Genomic DNA, 16954 nt, shown 5'->3' with positions numbered 1-16954 from the left:
GGTTATCCTACAACGGTAAATACTTTGAGAAATAGGGATCCAAATCAAAACATTAATTTATAGTTATCCAGGCTTTGTGAGTAACCTAAAATAAGATATTAGTAAGAACCTCTTTAGATAGCTTTAAGTGAGGTGTATATAGAAGAGACACATCCCAAGCATCAATCTGACATGTGTGTCATAAAGCAGCTGCCACTGAGAATGTCAATAAGTCTGAAAGTCTAAAGGGGGGCATCCACTAGACGATTTTAGCAGGTGATTGAATGATAACGATATCGTTATCATTCAATCGTTTAAAAATCATTTAAAAATTGTTTAAATATCATGCAGAAATTGTTTCTAACGATGTATGATGCGCGCTACCGCTGATCGTTTGATCGTCTCCTCCATCGACTGAACATGCAGGTCAATTTCACTTGATCGCTTTCATATCACTTGGAGATTGCTTATAAATTGTTTACACATCATTTACACATCGTTCACGCTGAACGATCAAACGATGAACCACTCCCTGACACTACCAAACCTCAGACCTGATGGAACATGTGAAGCAGCAGTATTAGGAGGACCACGCGGATCACACTGAACCATCGGTAAGTATTTAATTGAAAACCACTGACAACCAAAGTAGCACTCCTTGGGGACTGCCAATGGGAAGGGATACAAGAGGCGGCACACAATTGGGGTGTGGCACTTGGAGGGTGCTGCATCAAGAGACTTGGGGGGAGTTCAGCTTTAAACAGCTCCTGGGAGTGCTGTATAAAGGGCATACTGTGGGGGTGCTGCATAAGGGGCATACTGTGGGGGTGCTGCATAAGGGCCATACTGTGGGGGTGCTGCATAAGGGGCACACTGTGGGGGTGCTGCATAAAGGGCATACTGTGTGGGTGCTGAATAAAGGGCATATTGTGTGGGTGCTGCATAAAGGGCATACTGTGGGGGTGCTGCATGAAGGGCATACTGTGTGGGTGCTGCATAAAGGGCATACTGTGGGGGTGCTGCATAAGGGGCATAATGTGGGGGTGCTGCATAAGGGCCATACTGTGTGGGTGCTGCATAAGGGGCATACTGTGGGGGTGCTGCATAAGGGGCATACTGTGGGGGTGCTGCAAAAAGGGCATACTATGTGGGTGCTGCATAAAGGGCTTACTGTGGGGGTGCTGCATAAGGGCCATATTGTGGGGGTGCTGCATAAGGGGCATACTGTGGGGGTGCTGCATAAGGGCCATACTGTGGGGGTGCTGCATAAGGGGCATACTGTGGGGGTGCTATATAAGGGGCATATGGGGGGTGCTGCAAAAGGGGCATAATGTGGGGATGCTGCATAATGGGAATACTGTGGGGGTGCAGCATAATGGGAAAACTGTGGGGGTGCTGCTTAAGGGGAATACTGTGGGGGTGCTGCATAAAGGGCATACTGTGGGGGTGATGCATAAAGGGCATACTGTGGGGGTGCTGCATGAAGGGCATACTGTGTGGGTGCTGCATAAAGGGCATACTGTGGGGGTGCTGCATAAGGGGCATACTGTGGGGGTGCTGCATAAAGGGCATACTGTGAGGGTGCTGCATAAGGGGCATACTGTGGGGGTGCTGCATAAGGGCCATACTGTGTGGGTGCTGCATAAGGGCCATACTGTGTGGGTGCTGCATAAGGGGCATATTGGGGGTGCTGCATGAAGGGCATACTGTGGTGCTGCATAAGGGGCATACTGTGGGGGTGCTGCATAAGGGGCATACTGTGGGGGTGCTGCATAAAGGGCATATTATGTGGGTGCTGCATAAAGGGCTTACTGTGGGGGTGCTGCATAAGGGCCATACTGTGGGGGTGCTGCATAAGGGCCATACTGTGGGGGTGCTGCATAAGGGCCATACTGTGGGGGTGCTATACAAGGGGCATACGGGGGGTGCTGCATAAGGGGCATACTGTGGGGGTGCTGCATAAGGGGCATACTGTGGGGGTGCTGCATAAGGGGCATACTGTGGGGGTGCAGCATAAAGGGCATACTATGTGGGTGCTGCATAAAGGGCTTACTGTGGGGGTGCTGCATAAAGGCAATACTGTGGGGGTGCTGCATAAGGGGCATACTGTGGGGGTCCTGCATAAGGGCCATACTGTGGGGGAGCTGCATAAGGGGCATACTGTGGGGGTGCTGCATAAGGGGCATACTGTGGGAGTGCTGCATAAGGGCCATACTGTGGGGGTGCTATATAAGGGGCATACGGGGGGTGCTGCATAAGGGGCATACTGTGGGGGTGCTGCATAAGGGGCATACTGTGGGGGTGCTGCATAAGGGGCATACTGTGGGGGTGCTGCATAAAGGGCATACTATGTGGGTGCTGCATAAAGGGCTTACTGTGGGGGTGCTGCATAAGGGCCATACTGTGGGGGTGCTGCATAAGGGGCACACTGTGGGGGTGCTGCATAAGGGGCATACTGTGAGGGTTTTATATAAGGGGCATACGGGGGGTGCTGCACAAGGTTCATACTGTGGGGATGCTGCATAAGGGGAATACTGTGGGGGTGCAGCATAAGGGGAAAACTGTGGGGGTGCTGCTTAAGGGGAATACTGTGGGGGTGCTGCATAAAGGGCATACTGTGGGGGTGATGCATAAAGGGCATACTGTGGGGGTGCTGCATGAAGGGCATACTGTGTGGGTGCTGCATAAAGGGCATACTGTGTGGGTGCTGCATAAGGGGCATATTGTGGGGGTGCTGCATAAAGGGCATACTGTGGGGGTGCTGCATAAGGCCATACTGTGTGGGTGCTGCATAAGGGGCATATTGTGGGGGTGCTGCATAAGGGGCATACTGGGGGGGTGCTATATAAGGGGCATACGGGGGGTGCTGCATAAGGGGCATAATGTGGGGATGCTGCATAATGGGAATACTGTGGGGGTGCAGCATAATGGGAAAACTGTGGGGGTGCTGCATAAGGGGCATACTGTGGGGTGCTGCATAAGAGGCATACTGTGGGGGTGCTGCATAAGGGGCATACTGTGGGGGTGCTGCATAAGGGGCATACTGTGGGGGTGCTATATAAGGGGCATACGGGGGGTGCTGCATAAGGGGGGTGCTGTATAAGGGGAATACTGTGGGGGTGCTGCATAAGGGCCATACTGTGGGGGTTCTGCATAAGGGGCATACTGTGGGGGTGCTGCATAAAGGGCATACTGTGGGGGTGCTGCATAAAGGGCATACTGTGGGGGTGCTGCATAAGGGGCATACTGTGGGGGTGCTGCATAAGGGGCATACTGTGGGGGTGCTGTAGAAGGGGTATAGGGGGGTGCCGCATAAGTGCAATACTGTGGGGGTGCTGAATGAAGGAGGACTACTAGGGTTGTTCTATAAGGGAAACTTGGGGGGTAATGCATCTGTTTTTGGTTTTTTTTATTTTTTATATTTTTTTCGCACTTGCAAACATGACTGGAACTCAATACAGAGCTTCTGTCTCCGGGTTCTTTGGAATGTACCAGGCCAATGAGTGCCTCTGGAAGCACTCAGATAGGGACTACTCCAACCATGATGTGAAGCTTAAGGCACTGAAGCAATTGTTGGTATTCAGTCGGGAGTATGACAATGATGTTGGCATAGACTGGGTGAAGACCAAGATCCAGGGTTTGAGAACAGTGTTCCTGAAGGAGCACAAGAAGTGTGAAGATTCGAAACGTTTGGGAGCAGGTGCAGATGAAGTCATAAAGCCAAAGTTATGGTACTATGACCTGCTCAAATTTGTCCTTGAACAAGAGCCAAAGAAATGGGCGCGGTCTTCGCTGGTCCCCGAGGTAGAAGAGACCCTCATGGAGAATGTGGAGGGGCAGGACCAGGTATGCAATTAAACTATTGTATTTTTTATTGGACATAGTGTATAATTTTACTCTTGAATGGACGGAATGGTGATGCTCCAAATGCTGACCTTTTTAAAAAAAAAAAAAAAAAAAAAACACTTGTAAGCGACTATATGGATGTTTATTTTGTTAAAATCTAAATACTTTTAATTTTTGATTCTCATTTTTCCAAGGAGGAAGTCCTGGATGTGAATCCTGTCCCTTCAACCACCGAGACCACAGAGGCTATGGAGTCAAGAATAGAGAGGCCGTCAGTGGCAGCACCCACCCAGAAGCAGAGGATGGCTTCCAAGACTCCATCCTCTGGCCCGTCAAGAAGTGACAGATTTTTGAGTAATGTGGAGGAGGTTTTACATGCACCCCAGGTCCAAATCAAACTTTTGGTGCTGACATCGGCAATGAAATGGACAGCATGGCTAAAGACCAGCTGGGTGTCATGCTGGGAGGTGGTTTTCTGGTAGCTGAGGCCTGAGGCTGCGGGAGGAAATGGAGGCGAGGGGCCTGAATGTACGACCTCCGTATCCACGGGTCTTGGTCGTTGGCGAGACCTAGTCAAAGGTGCGGAATCTAACCCACGAGATGGTGTTCACCAGTGACCCCACCAATCGGGATATGGGCTTGAGCTGCACCTCGTAAACAGGTCGTGGTCCTTTGACTAGGTGACCAAAGCCCGTGGGAAAAAGGAGAGACGAACACTCATGGCCCAAAGGGTCTGTGCCAGTACTTGAGGTACAAGGAAGTGTGCACTGCCAACACACTCTACCAGTTAGAAAGCGTGCACCACGGTGCAATACTGTAACACGTAGGTAGGGACCACAGAGTCCAGTAACAAGGTGGGTAGTGGTACTGGAGCCAGCCAGAGATTATGACACTGGAGAGGTGGGTACATATAACTACACTCAGGCTGTGATGGTAAAGCACTGGTGAAATGGATAGTATACTGCACACAGGCGGCGGTGGTAATGCACTGGTGGAATGGAGGTATACTGCACACAGACGAGGTGGTAACACACTGATGAGATGAATGATATAGCTGTACACAGGCTGAGATGGTAAAGCACTGATGAGATGAATGGTATAGCTGCACACAGGCTGAGATGGTAAAGCACTGGTGAGATGAATGGTATAGCTGCACACAGGCTGAGATAGTAAAGCACTGATGAGATGAATGATATAGCTGCTCACAGGCTGAGATGGTAAAGCACTGATGAGATGAATGATATAGCTGCACACAGGCTGAGATGGTTAAGCACTGATGAGATAAATGGTATAGCTGCACACAGGCTGAGATGGTAAAGCACTGGTGAGATGGATGATATAGCTGCACACAGGAATAGATCACTGGAAGCAAGGGAACCTGGAACGAGAGACCACTAGTAACACTAGCAGTGACAATGGTTGTTCAGGCAACTACCTGATACACAGGAGCTGGATATATACCCCTGGAAGCCCACTGATTGGTCCACAGCATCAGCTGACTGGCCAGACTGTCAGGGAAGGAAGGATAGTCAGAGAAGGAAGTGTTATGGCGGTGCCAATGACAGGAACTCCGATCCCCGGGCATCAGGCCGCCCAAGACACCAGTATCAGGGAGAATGCTCAGCACCTCCCACGTCGCCGCACCAGCTGCCCGGGAAGTCAGAGGAAGCCAGCGGGATGGTAAGGGACGGCCGATCCCCGGCTGAACTCTGACACTGGGACATTTCAAGTGCATAATATATAGCGCTATGACACTAGCTCAAGAAGGTAAACTTCAAGAGCATAGTAATATAGGGTTATATATTATGCCGCAGCCCATCCCATTGTCTTGTGACAATTTCCCTATCCCACCTCATAGACCGGCGCCCCAACTAATGCCAATTCCTCCTCCATCACATCCCCTCACCTATCATGCGTCGGGCAGCCCACAGACACCAATTCCCATTCCAAGCACAGCCAGCAGTGACGTACGCTCATCATGGATGAGTGCACATGCCACGCTGGAGGCCGATGATGATGAGTATTGGAATTATTAGTATTTTTTTAATTAACATTTTTTTTCAGTGGTTCAAAAATTTGTCACTTCTCTTTCTTTGGCTCTTTGTCAAGGCTGAACTTGAGCATGTACAAAGTGGCTTAACTTTGGCCAATGTACTTAATTTGCACCTGTTTTCCGAATGTTTTGATTTCTGCATACTTCTTGTGCTCCCATGGACACTGTTTTTGAACCCTATTTCTTGGTCTTCACCCTGCTTATGTTGACATCACTGTTTAGCTCCCGACTGTATATTACGATTTATTTCAGTGCCAGAAGCTTCACATTTTTGGGTAGTCCCTACTGAAGAGGCACTCATTGGTCTGGTAATATTCAACGAATCCGGAAAAGATATTCTTTTTATTTTTTTATATTTATAAATTTTACAAAATTCAATACTCTGGTCTTTTGTCTTTCTTTATTGATAGTGCTTTCATGCAGAATAAACGGTGGGTTGTGGGAGTGTTTTTCATTAACCAATGTATGTGTCAGCAGCACTTATGGAGGGCATGGCACAGTTCTCCGCTAAAACAACCTAGCAGGAACGCTAATGATCTCTGCCCGGACTGGCAGTCCCAGGATGAGGATAGACCTCCCCCTGGGGCTTGCTGTCTTCACCATAAGTTTTGTAGTGTAAATATATAGAGAGAGATATATAAATTATATCTAGATCTTACAATTTTTTTTTATTTTTTTTAGAGTACACAAGTTTGAGGTGAGCGTAAGGAGTCCATGGGCACCCCAGCTAGGACTGCATGGAGTGCAAAGTGATTATACTGAACCTGAATCATTTGTGAACACAATTTTCACTCATAATTATAACTTAATACCCATATTATTTCCAGATGTTGGTCTAAAACCACAAAAAAAGTTTCAAAAATAAAAAAATTATTTAAAAAAAAACTCTTTCAAAACAACAAACACTTTATAATATTTACCCGCCCCAAAAAAAGGAATAATTCAAAATGAATTTATCTAAAAGCATAACCAACTTTTAATTAAGAACATTTTTGTAAATAATCTAATGTCATTTTAGAAATTTTATTTCAAATACGTATCCAACACTAAGTGCATGAAAACATTTTTATTTTAATTTTTAAATTATTGTATATGGGTATAAAAAACAATTAGATGTAATTTTCTTGCCATTTCACGGAACCCACACCATTGAAGAAATGAAGGTATTCCTCCCTGATTGCTTTTGCACGCCCTGACGCAACCATAGGGACTCTGGATCGGGATACTGATGGCAAGAGTTCATTGTTCACCATTTGTTCGTGCCGCTCCAAAACAGAGGTAGGTAAGTGTGTTTTCAATGTTGCTTTATGCCATAAAAAGTTGTGTAGAATACAGCAGGTCATTACTACCCATTCGATTTTTGTAATTTGTAGAAAAATTGGAGTATAGAAAATTCTAAACCTGCTGCAAATGATACCAAACAAATTTTCAAAAGTATGCCTAGCCCTTGAAAGGCGATAGTTAAAGATACGCCGCTCTTTGGTTAAACCCCTTTGGAGATAGGGCTTCATTACATTCTCCTGTAAGGCAAAGGCCGCATCAGCTACAAACACATAGTTCAATTGATGCTTGCATTGTGAAACAGGAGGTAAATTGAGGGCTCCAGAGATCATACGATGGTAGAATTCAGTGTCCTTGAATGATCCACCATCAGATGAATGGCCATTTTTACCCACATCTATAAAAATAAATTCATAGTTGGCGTTCACAATGGCCATCAACACAAGGCTAAAATAACCTTTATAGTTATAGTAGAGTGAGCCACTATTAGCTGGTGGGACAATGCGCACATGTTTCCCATCAATTGCCCCACCACAATTTGGAAAGTTCCACTTATCTTCAAATTCATGAGCAATTGTTTGCCACTCCTCAACGGTAGATGGAAACTAAAACAAAATAATATAAAAAATAAACTTAAAAAACTCAAAAAGACATTTAAGCACATTATATTCAAAATTAAAACAGATTATTAAAAAAGTGTATGTGAAGTGTATTTTATACACTAAATTTACTCTGAGTCTTGCACATACACATTTCAGGAAGGGGGATACTAGGGTCCTGCAGCATATAGTCGAGGGACAGAACATGATGTATGACAGATTAGGGAAGACTGCGGGGACCTGCAAGTGTATACTAGGAGTCCTGCACATACACATTTTGGGGGTGGGAATAGTGGGGTCCTGCAGCATATAGTAGAGGGGCAGCACATGATGTGTGACAGATTAGGGCAGACTGCGGGGACCTGCAAGTGTATACTAGAAGTCCTGCACATACACATTTCGGGGGGTGGGATAGTGGGGTCCTGCAGCATATAGTAGAGGGGCAGCACATGATGTGTGACAGATCAAGGCAGACTGCAGGGACATGCAAGTGTATACTAGGAGTCCTGCACATACAAACATTTCTGAGGGGAGAGGGGGGTAATGGGTTCCTGGGTCACTTAATAAATAAACAGTATAAAATGTGATTACCTTAAAATACTCAGCCTTCAAAACCATAAATATGGCTCGACACGTCTCCGGAATTATGTGACCTAAAGTTTGCGCAGAGATGAGGGTGCCAAGCAGCAAGGGATCTGCTAGTCGCCAGGAACCACAGGGTAGCAATCAGCCTCTCCTCAGGGGGTATGGCCCTTCACATCCTCATATCCTGCCTCTCGATATAGGGTGTCACCAAACTCAATAACTCCCGGAAGGTGACGTCATCCATCCTCAGATAGTTTCGGAAGTCATCAGGGTTGTTCTCACAAAGTCCCATCAGCAGTGGCATGTGCGACAGAGTATCCCTCTGCAGCAACCACTCCCTGGTCCAGCATGAGTGCACCCTTCTCCATCTCTCAGACCTCTCCCTATCAGCTAAAAGCATGACTCCAGCATATGCTGTCATCACACGATAGCGATAAGAAGGATCCATGAGGAAGATAAATAAGTACAGTTTGTTTAAAGACAAGTCAAAAACAAACCACAGCAAATTAGCAATGCTACAGCATACAGCAGGTATAAACCAAACCAAACTAGCCACAGAGCATAAATGCAATCAGTAAAATGGCCACCACCTATTTATTCCCTCAATATAACCACCTCCACCCCTCTAAAATATTATCTGCCCACTATAGCTGAAAGTTGTCAATCACAGATTGAAACAACATTGTTTATCATTAGATCGTTTGCAAATCGTTCAGAGTGGAAGATCAAATTTCAAGGGAAAATTCAAGGGAAAATCGTTTAGAGGTTGAACAGGGATAAAATCGTCTAGTGGATGCCCCCCATTAGTTCCCCCGTATGTTTAAGTTGAGTAAGTTATGATTTGTCTATTTTAGGATCTTTACATGTCTTTACATGTCCATTAAAACCTTGTAATAAATGCAGTGTGTTTGTATATATATATATATATATATATATATATATTACATTCTGTTGTTGAAAGAAAAGGGGGAAGATATGAAGGAGGTAGGCAAGTTTTGGGAAAATAATGCTTTTTAGAATAGCAATTTTTCCCATAAAATACTCAGAAACAACCATCCAATGAATCATCACTTGTGTGATTTTGTCAATAATTGGAAGAAACCATAAAAATTTAAAAGTGGGATGGAAAACAATAGCAGATCATCTGCAAAGAGAGAGAGAGTTTTAGCTCTGTGGAGCCGATCAATCTGTCATGGTAGCAAGTATTGGCTCACAAAGAAGTGGTCAGTGGTGCCAAAACAAGAACAAATCATAGTTGAGATAAGGGGTAGCCTTGGCAGGTGCCCCTTTGGATGGGGAAAGTAGGGGAAATCATATTATTTGCAACAATATGTATTAAGTTTTAATGAGTGATATAATTTAGGTAGAAAAACCAATACAAGATTTCTTAATGATGAACCCAAATGACCAGGTCAAATGTCTTTTTGACATAAAGTTATAAAAGGACATCAAAACCATCTTCATGAAAACCTTTAAGACTCCACAAACCAACTAGGACCTTACATATATGAAGGTGTTTCAAACAAATCTAGTCTGGTCCCGATGCACCAAAGTGGGTAACACCAACTTAAGCCATAACACAATTTATTTTGTGAATAGTTTATAATCTACATTGAGTAGAGATATGGGATGATAGGGAGCTGGTAAAGTCTGATCCATATCTGTTTTTGGCAATTCTTTAATGGTAGCTTAATTAAAATGGGAAGGAAGCGCATTTCCATCAAAATGTAATTGAAGAAACGTGTTAAAGATTTTACAAGGGGGGGACTAAGGAGTTAGTAAAATTCACTTGAGTTGGGTTCAAGGGACTTATTTATTGTGAGGCAATGATATTAAAATATAAAAAAGGTCCATTTAATCTATAGTACCTTTATCAGAATTGTAAGAATCTCTGCCCTTTTATAACAATATTAATAATATGTGCCCCCTTTATTAATATACTGTAGTAATAAATTCTTCCCCTGTAGTTTTTAAACATAATTTGTGTCTTCCATCAGTATAAGGACTAATATGAAAAGGCAAATATTCTCTGTAAAGTGTTGCGGAATATGTTTGCCCTATACAGTATATAGGGCAAACATATGGCTTGGGCATTAATGAACAAGAGCAGCTCGTTGATGCATAATAAAGGCCATAGTGTCCTTAATAGAGTGGACTATATCGTCATAAGCTAATGGAGAGGTTGGTAACCAAGAGAAAACTTGAAGAGTAGGTAAATATGGTGTCCCTGCTTGAACAAAATTTCAAGGAGCTCAGAGAAAATATATGAATTAAATACTATATTGAATAAGTAGACTAATCTCTTTTTATTATTGCATGGTTTCCATTAAATTGGGTGATGAAGGAAATTGGTCCGTAGTCTTCTTTGTTCTTTTGTTTGTATGTAATTAGTTCTCTTCTTTCTAATTTAGATATTTTTTCTATTTCCTGTTGAAGAAAGCTCTCTTTATATCCTTTTTGTATGAATCTTTCTTTCATCTCTGTAGTCTGATTTAATGGAAACCATGCAATAATAGAATACATTCTCCAGAAGCACTGGAATATACTGTCCCTAGACAATGACATTAAAACAATAATAACAGAGAAACCACGAATAATATACAAATAAGCAAAGAATTTAAAACACCATTTGACACAACGTTTCCTACCAAAATCTGAAACAGCAGGAAATATAGAGAAAAAAGGTTTGCACTTCTGTACCAGATGCATGGGATGTAAGAACCAAAATCCAAGCACAAAAACCAAAACAGAATTTTGCATCTTCAATAACCAAAAAAGAGTACAAGATAAAAGAAACAATATCATGTGAAAGTGAAGGAGTCATCTACTTACTCCAGTGCCCCTGTGGGATTCAGTATGTAGGACAAACAAACCGTAAACTGAAAGTAAGGACATCAGAACATATCTACAACATAAGAAGGGGCCTCACCACTCATATCGTATCAGCCCATTTTCTTAACCATCATAACAGAGACCCTAAGGGGTTGAAATTTTTGGGAATACAGAAGATACTACCCCATTGGAGAGGAGAAGATGTTGTAAATCTCTTAAAGAGAACAGAAACAAAATGGATCTTTCTTTTAAATACATTGGAACCAAATGGTCTAAACATAGACATAAAACTTAAATCTTTTTTTATCATACACATAGTTTAATAAATACACACATTTTTAAGCATAATAAATGTTTTTAACATTTTTAAACAATTTAAAATATTTTTAAAAAAATTCTCCAAAAATGTTTTACTTATGTATTTGGCCCAGGAACATGTGCTTGGTGCCAAAACCTGAGGCACATCCGGTAACAACATCCAGTTTTTAAATCAATTAACAATAAAGTTTTGCCTATTTAAAGAGCTGTGGGAGTTGTCTCTCCCATTCTTGAGAAAGGACCTAGATGGTCTGAAACGCATAGAAACAAGGAGGAAGGAGGAAGCAGCTAAGTCAATTCTGACAGCGCCTAACAGCATCCGAGTACAACATCCGGCGCTGGACGTCATCAACCGGCGCCGCGGCACAGCTGACTGCCCGCAACAAGTCCCCGCCAGAGAAGCAGAGGGAAGCTCCTGACGGAGGTAACTCCAAAGAAGATCGGCAGTAAGGTAGGGACAGTTAGTACGGGCACAGGCGGACTATCATCTGGACCGGGCTCTGACCTTCCTCCCAAATTAGTCACAAAGACTATAAACATCAATGTTATTTTTTATGTTACATGTTTATTATGCTTAATTTATCTACACAGCGCTCATTCCTACCCTTATAAACCATATACAATATTGAGCTGCTTTACACTACAAGTGCATTGCACTCATCTATTGTCTAATGTCCTCTGCATGTAACTATCCATTATCTTTTTCTGGCTCATTGCTTGACATGCCAAGTGCCATAAGGGTGCCAGGGGTGGCCATAGTGAGTTGTAGGTGTACTTGGCCTATTTTAAGTGTGCCTGTGTGAGCCTGCTTGTCCCTGTTAGTGAGCATAGTGAAATGTAAGTGTTCCTGGCCTAGTGTGAGTGTACCTGTGTACAAAGAGTGAGTGTAAAGTGAGGTGTTGCTGTACCTGTGTTGTAGGCTCCATCCTGGCCTAACTCTGTGAATGCCTTGCCACCCATCTGTCTGGTTGCCTCTCCCTATGTCTCTCCTGCATCGGTGGGTCCAGTGATGGCTGCCATTCCTCACCGCTGTCCTTGGATTCCTCTGAGATGTGGGGCATACAGGGTCTTTTGTCCATAATGATTGTGTGCAAATAAAATGAAGTGCCATAGGGCTGCATGGGTGGCCATGTGGGTAGCAGGGTGAGAATGACATAAGGGCACCAGGGGTGGTCATGTGGGTATCAGGGTGGGGGGATTGGGTGCCATAAGGGTGCAAGGGGTAGCAATGTGGCTAGCAGGGTGGGGGGAGCAAGGTGGCATAGGGGTGGGAGGGGTGGCTATGTGAGTGGTGGGATGAGGAGAGGAGCTGCCATAAGAGTGCCAGGGGTTTCCATGTGTGTAGCAGGGTGGGGATAGTGGGTGCCATAAGGGTGCCAGCAGTAGCCATGTGTCAAGCAAGATGAAATAGGGCTCCAGTGGTGGCCATGTGGGTGGTAGAGGGGGGAGTGGATGACATAAGGGTTTCAAGGGTGGCAATGTGTGTAGCAGGGTGAGAAGGTGGCATAGGGGCACCAGGGATGGCCATGTGGATAGCAAGGCGGGGAGAGGAGCCACCATAAAGGCACCAAGGGTGGCCATGTAGGTATAATGGTGGGGTAGGGGGTGGCATAATGGTGCCATGGGTGGCCATGTGGCTTTCAGGATGACATAGGGGCACCAGGTGTGGCCATGTATGTGGCAGAGTGAAGGAGAGGGGTGACATAAGAGTGTCAAGGGTAGCCATGTAGGTATCAGGGTGGGGGAGGGGGGCATAGAGGCACTAGGTGTGGCAGGGTAGGGGTGACATAAGGGCACCATGGATGGCCTTGTGGGTGGCAGAGTGGGGGGAGAGGGTGACATAAGGGTGTACATGGTGGCCATGTGGATAGCTGGGTGAGGGGAGAGGGTGGCTTAGAGGCCCCAGAGATGGCCATGTGAATGGCAGTGTGGGCAGAGGGGCTGCAAATAGGGTGCTAGGGGTGGCCATCTGGCTATCAGCATGACATAAAGGTACCAGAGGTGGCCATGTGGGTTGCCTGACATAAGGGTGTCAAGGGTGGCCATGTGAGTAGCAGGGTGGGGGGATGGGGTGGCATAGAGGCCCAAGGGGTGACCATGTGGATAGCAGGGTTTGGGTAAGGGTGCCATAAGGGCACTAAGGGTGGCCATGTTGGTAGGAGGGTGACAAGGAGGCACTGGGGTGGCCATGTGGGTGGCCTGACGTAAGTGTCAAGGGAGGCCATCTGGTTAGCAGGGTGGAGGAGGGTTAGCACAGGGGCACCAGGGGTGACCATTTGGATGGCAGACTGTGGTTGACATACAGTAAGTGTGCCAGGGGTGGCCATGTAGGTAGCAGGGTAGGGAGAGGGTGTGGCATAGAGGACCAAGGGGTGGCCATGGGGATATATCAGGGTTGGGAAAGGGGTGCCAGAAGGTCACTTGGGGTGGCCATGTAGGTAGCAGGGTAAGAGAAGGGATGAAATAGGGGTTCCAGTGGTGGCCATGTGGCAGGGTGGGGGAGGGGCTGGCAAAGGGGTGCCAGGGGTGTCCATGTAGGTGGCATGGTGGGAGGAGGGGATACCATAAGGGCACCATGGGTGGCCATGTGGTTAGCAGGGTGGGGGGGTTGGGTGGTTTAGGGGCACCATTGGTGGCCATGTAGGTGGCAGGGTCGGGAAACTGGTGCTGTATGGGTGCCAAGGCTAGTCATGTGGGTCTTTGGATCTGGGAGGGGTAACATAAGGGTGCCAGGGATGGTCATGAGGGTAGCAGGGGGAGTGGGTAGCATAGGGGCACAAGGGGAAGCCATGTGGGTGGAAGGGTTGGGGTAGCATCAGGGCACCATGAATGGTCATGCATTGTGACAGGGTGGGGGCAAGGATTTCCATAAGAGTGCCAGTGTTGGCCATGTGGCTAGCAGGGTGGGGGGAAGGGGTGCCATGTGGTTCCATGTGTGAGAGGAGCTCATTCTATAGGGGTGCTATTGTTAAGTACATGGTACTTAACATAGGGACAGAAATTAATCCTAAATGCTGGTTTCTAATCTGCTGTCTCTAGTTTCCTTTCTGCTGTCTTTTATCTCCTCTTCTCCTTACTGTAGCAAGCAATCCAAAATTGATCTAAACACTGCTCGTCCAGTCTCTCCAAGCTGCACGCTGATCAAAATGGTGCCAGGACTGCAGAAGTCCTTAAATAGTGTGCCATACCAGCTGGAAAGTAATAAGTTCTCACCCCCAATTGAATGATTGGTCTGTATTCGAGAGATCTTTCAAGAAACTCGCTTGCAAATGGATACCACAATAACTATGAAACTGAAAATAGTAGTTATCTCGCAATGGCCACAAAAACATACTTTTAAGGAGAATAGCAAAAATATTGTTTCTAATTAAATACCCCCTTAGCTTGTATGACACCATATATACTTGTGCTGATCATTCCCACATTTGCATAGGGTGCAGAAATGGTGGAAGGAGGCTCCTCTATGAGTATAGTATCAGAAATCTCAGACTCACACATAGCTAACATGGACACAATTAGACTCTACTCAGGAATTTGTGATGTTTCTGAACACAAAGGGCCTGATTCAGGGATGGACGCTAACCCAATGGTTAGCAACATCTCTGATGGTTTAGGGTCTGCACATGTGCAGGACCCATTCTGCACACAAGTTTTTCTAATTTTTATTTTTTTTACACACTACTGTGACTCACACCACTTATAGTAATAATGGCAAACTGGACCCTTTGGAAATTGGCACACAGGCAAAATCCTTTGCAGGCAGTTACAACACCAGTGTGCACCGAGAAAAGGGGTAATGCTGAAATGTATTAGGAGCTCTGGGCTGCACTCTGGACAGTTACAACACTAGTGTGCATTAGAAAAGGATTAATGCTGCCCCTGTAACAGCTGATATCACTCAGTTGCTGTATGTGTTCATATAGTAGCTTATTCGAGTACAATTTGTTTGCAGCTTATAATTTTTTATAGCTTTCATTTATGTTGGTGTCAAGTAAATTCTTATTTGTATGTGATATGCTTGCTGGTTTAGAAAATGTGTGTGCACCAAGTGTTTCTTTAAATCACATATTCATTTTCAAAACCTGGCTCAGTCAGTGTGTGAGAAAGATATTTGCATCTCTGTCACCATAGAAGAAGTATGTAGCTAATAACCAGCTAAATGAGATGCAGGAATCAAGCATAGAGTTAAGTCACTGTCCCCTCTTTTAGCAAGACAGGTATGTCAATTATTGTTTCACTCAAGCTTTGTCAAGGCCAGTGTGCTCTCTGGTGGTCCTGTGTTAAATGCCGCCCAAATCACTGTGGGAGGGACATATATGGAAGATTAAATTTTGACTCATTTTGGAATACGAGCCTGGTGGAAAAACCTGAACCAGGGCTCGGTTTCACTGAAAATCTGTAAGACAAACAGAGAATGCCCCTCTATACAGTACTATGCCCTTCTTTGGCATTTCTTTAAAGTACACATAAAACTGCAGCTTATTTCACCATTATATGAAATCTTTTCCTTGCAAACATTATTTTAAGTCTTCCAAATTGACCTTCCAATTGTCACATTAATATGACCTTTAATCTTTTGTATGATTAACACTTAAAAAATTTTTTGCAAATAAAAGATTTCATATAATGGAGAAATAAGCTGCAGTTTTATGTGTACTTTAAAGAAATGCCAAAGAAGGGCATAGTACTGTATAGAGGGGCATTCTCTGTATGTCTTATCGATTCTGAGTGACTTAATGAATTAGTCATATTTTTTTTTATTTGAGTTCTACATAGTACAGTGTCTTTAATATATGTCAAACTTCACTTAAACTTTAAGTAATTTTCCTACTGATTTATACAATGTTTTTTTTACAGAGTTCTCACCCTGGGTAAAACAATTTTCAGGTGACTGCTTATGGACTTCACTACACTGGCTACCCGGGTCTGTTAATGTTTTCCCTGATTGCCAGATACAAACCTTTGCAGAGAGTCAGATTTAATATAGGCATGATGTGCTCTTCAGCATCATAATGCAATCACACAGACCAAGCGACATTACCTGCAAGATGTATTGCATACCAGGTTAGAGCTACAATAAAATTGTGCTCTTTGCATAGGTTTGCTGATGGGAATCAGGATCAAAATGAACTAATACATCCAGCTGGTCTATTTAGGAGTATTTGACATAAGCAGAAAACTGTGTACGTAATTATAGTTACAGTATAAAAAGTGCTTGTTAGGCTATCTGCTTCCTTACTTCCCACTGTATATAAATGGCATCTGAGACTTCTATGGAGCCTTAGTTGCCAATAACGATTTGCCATTAAACTAAAGATGTCAGTGCATCTCTTCTATCAGTGAACCATGCTGTCAATTACATAACATTTTATGGCTTTAGACACAAACAGAAATGTAGGTTGGGGGGTTTTATACCAGGCTGCATTAAATGCATTCAACCAAGATAATAGCACACAAACTC

The sequence above is a fragment of the Taudactylus pleione genome, unplaced genomic scaffold, assembly GCF_031769625.1.
Source record: "Taudactylus pleione unplaced genomic scaffold, aTauple2 ptg000046l, whole genome shotgun sequence".
Classification (NCBI taxonomy): Eukaryota; Metazoa; Chordata; class Amphibia; order Anura; family Myobatrachidae; genus Taudactylus; species Taudactylus pleione.
This window is presented reverse-complemented; position numbering follows the sequence as displayed.